A 4,115-nucleotide genomic window follows, 5' to 3' on the forward strand; every position below is an offset into this window, starting at 1 on the left:
ATAAGGCACAACAATTCTAATTTCAAGATTTCAGTTTTTCACAACGTAAAGCTTTTTCAAGCAAAACCCACAGTAAATATATTCGCATTTACAGCAGCCTCAGAGAAAACATTAGAACGAGGCAGCTTCAACATAACAGACTACAGCTGATGCGCCAGAATGTCATGCTAGGGGTGGTTCTTTTAAATACAAGGAGGGATTAAGTAAATCAGAAACAAATGACACAGAGATGCAACAGGTATAATCAGGAAAAGTTTATTCCCAAGGCGGACAGCAGGAATAAAAAAAAACCAAAAAAACAAACCCAACACATCTGTGCTAAAATTCCACAGGAATAGACATTCTAACAAAACTTATTTTGTAAACTAAAATACCCTGAAGTATAGACAGTGGATTAACACAATGTAATATGTAAAAATGTAAAAACTACACTCACAAATAAACACTGAAATCAGAGTAAAACTAATTATAAAAGACAAATACAAATTTCCACTATGTGGATGTACATATGTGTATGGCTCACTTTACCATAAATTGTTTCTTCAGTCAGTGAAATGGTGGTTCAGCTTCAGCAGCAGTTGGCTTTCAAGGTTCTTGCTGTGAAGCTGTGACCGTTTGGCAGTGAACAGGAGTCCTGCATGACTAAAAAGTCTCTCACAGGCTGCAGATGCAGGAAGAGCTGTACTGACTTTGATCGACAGCTTCTTGATCTGAGGAAAGCCATGCAATACATCCACACCTCCAGTGAATGGACATTGGACAGTGAACTATGGATTTTTCAGTCGCGCAACCGTTTTGGGGTAACGATAAGCAGTTAACACCTCACGACCAGCTCCCAATCATCAATCGTATGGTCGCATGATAATCAAACCAGTTTGAAATCCTGTCGCGTCTCACATTGCGCACGGACAAACACAGAAATGAAAGAAAAGGTGGAGCAGCACGGCAGTGCAGCGTGTGATCTGGACACAAGAGATGGAGGCACAACTTGTAGGACGAAGCAAGCTCATCCAAGTACACAAGCGTAGAGCTGCCACCCAGGCAAATGAAAAATAGAGCTATATCATGTTATAACGTAAACAGTTTATTGTTCTAACAATATACCTTTCACGTTTGAACAATATAATATTTATATTGTACGAACGTGATAATTATGTATATTGCAATAACGTGATATTATATTTTTCAAACATGAAAGGTATATTGTACAACATTAAAAGTATATTGTTAGAACAATAAACCTTTCATGTTATAACGTGACATAGCTCTATTTTTCTTTTGCCCCCGTGGCAGCTCTATGCTTCTGTATCCGAGGCTTTTCAATGTGGCCTCACAAAATTATCACGACTACAACAACCATGAAAAGAGTTGGATGGACATTACTGCTCAATCACAGCTGCCTGGTCAATGTTTTTCATTAGTAATTTAGCAGAGTTGATGGTGTGTGTCTGTGTGAGTGAAAGACAGAGAGGGAGAGCGAGGGACAGATTTTGTATGATAAGCTTCATGTTATGGACGCACAGTTTGAGCACTCAGGTCGCATCAGAGCATCAGGCCATATAGTGTGAGACCCTGCATCGTGACCTATGAACTTCTAACCTCTGCGATTTAATTGTACAGTTTGAGCAGGAGCGGAATAACGTGACTGAAAAAAATCGCACAGTGTTTTCCCAGCTTAATGCAGACTGTTTAAACTAAACAAGCTGCTGTTTCACATAATAAACCCTGTCACCTTCAGTATTGCCTTCTGTTTAACAGTTAAAGCAGTAGAGACGAGCTGTTTTCATGTTCGTGGAACTCAAGCGTCATTAACCAGGCTAGCTGTTAGCTTATAGCTCACGCTAGCTAACCAGCGAGCAGTTAAAAAGACAGCTGAAGCTGCACAAAACACCCACAAACTTATCTCAAGTAAAAGTAAAAAGTATTGTGCAAAAAAGGTACTTAAAAAGTACATTTTTTTCAAAAACTTACTCAAGTAAATGTAACGGAGTAAATGTAACTCGTTACTACCCACCGCTGGCTGTTTTCTCCATGTGTTCCCACTTCCCTCATTATCCTCCTGTGTGTATTTAGTCCGTGTGCTTTCAGTCATTCCTTGTCAGGTCGTCTGCTCATCCACATCTCAACTTCAGGTATCCATGTCAGTTCACCATGTTTAAGGTTTTTCATGTTTAGTTTTAGTTCACCCAGTTTAGGTTATTGTTTAGTTTCACCAATGCCCTTTTGTTTGTACCTTTTTTTGCTAGCCTCAATAAATGGCTTGTTTTTTGTTATATCCACGCCACATTCAGTTTTTGGTCTGCATTGAGTCCTCTTTTGCAAACACATACAGTCTGCCCCAGCCAGACAGTGACAGAACGACCTGACCATATAATGGACTCAGCAGACCGCAAGCTCAACGAGCGTCGGGAGGCAGCCTTCGCCCAACTGGAGGAAGAGCTCCGCTGGAAGCCGTGGCGTGCTTCCAACTACGAGCGCATTTTCCGCGGGACTCGGCTGGCTCTCGGAGGTCCCAAGAGCTGCCGAAAGTCCCCACCTGTTGCTCCGCCTGCATCCAAGCCTCGCCCGCTTCAGGTGGGAGTCCTCCGTGTGCCTTCAGGCTCTCACGCTCCAGCCTCAGTGTCACCGTTCTGTGCACCAGAGGCTCAGTTGCTCGCTCCGCCAGCTTCCTCTGTTCATAGGAAGCGGCGCGCCGGCCGCCATAAACTGGACATTGCTGAACAACTCACGGTGGTGAGTGACAATGACTTTTATTCTCACGTCCCGTCTAACATTAAAAGTAATAAACTCACCTCTGATCTGTGGGGAACTTCTCTTATAGATGATGACATAGAGTGGGAAAAGTTTTTTTGTTTTGCTCCCTCTGAACAGGGAGAAATCAAAGACCATACTTGCTCGCCAAAGTCTGCAAATGCTGTTAAAGGAAAAACTGTGAGCAATGTTGCCAGGTCTAAAACACTCAGTTCAGGTTCTGTCGGTTCAGGTTTTGTCAAGTCTGGTTCAGTCATCCCCAAGTCAGCTCACTCGAAGACTGTTTAAACCAAGGACTTTAAAAACTGTTAATCATGGTGACAAAGGTGTAAAACCTATTTTTGATGAGTCAGTGTTCTCTGAGCCACCTCCTCTGCCTCCTTGTGTTCCTGCTCCCAGGGCAGCTCGGACCCAGCGTACCCCTGCACCCGTATCAGTTCCTCGGGTGAGGGAGGCTGAGGTCCAGCTGGTCCGTGCTCCGGTTCCCAGGCCGGCGGAGGCTCTGTCAGTTTCTGCACCCGTACCAGCTCCTCGGGTGAGAACGGCAGCTGCCCAGCCGTTGCCGGTGCCTGTCCCAGCTTCCGGGGTGAGGGGGCTGTGAACCAGTCCACCCCTGCACCCATGCCGGTCCCAGGGTGAGGTCAGCCAGGACGCAGCCTACCTCTGCACCCGTACCTACTCCTCGGGTGGGAGCGGCTAGTGTCCGGCAGGTGCCTGCACCCATTCTTGTTTCTGCTGGAGGCTCAGGTGAGCCCGTCCAGCATTTTTCCTTGTGTTCAGAAGGCTCAAGAGAATTAGATCAGTTACCTTCTTGTCCACCATTGCTACAACCACCGCTACAACCTCTACTTCAGTCATTAGCTCAGTCTCTAGCTCTGTTGTCAGCTCTGCTACCTGCTCAGGCATCAGCTCTTTTTCCAGTTCAGTCATTAGCTCTTTCACCAGTTCAGTCAGTTGCTCAGTCACTTCCATCCTCTGCTGCAAACTCTAGTGAGCTCATTCGGCCAGCAGGGGACTGCATCACGCTATTAAATCCCAGACAGACTTTTGGCACTGCACAGCCCCAGCCGTTGCATTCTGAGCCACCTGTGTGCCCTGTGCAGCTTCAGTTAGCGTCCCTTCAGCCAGAGGTCTCCGTACCCGCTGGCATTGTGCCTGTCTCTTCAGCTGGGGGTTCAGGAGAACCGCACCAGCCTCATGCCACGTCAGCTGGAGGGCCCGAGGAGCCCGTCCAGCCTCATGCCACGTCAGCTGGAGGGCCCGAGGAGCCCGTCCAGCCTCATGCCTTGTCAGCTGGGGTTCAGGAGAACCGCACCAGCCTCATGCCTCGTCAGCTGGAGGGCCCGAGGAGCCCGTCCAGCCTC

The sequence above is a fragment of the Oreochromis niloticus genome, linkage group LG22 (genome assembly GCF_001858045.2).
Source record: "Oreochromis niloticus isolate F11D_XX linkage group LG22, O_niloticus_UMD_NMBU, whole genome shotgun sequence".
Classification (NCBI taxonomy): Eukaryota; Metazoa; Chordata; class Actinopteri; order Cichliformes; family Cichlidae; genus Oreochromis; species Oreochromis niloticus.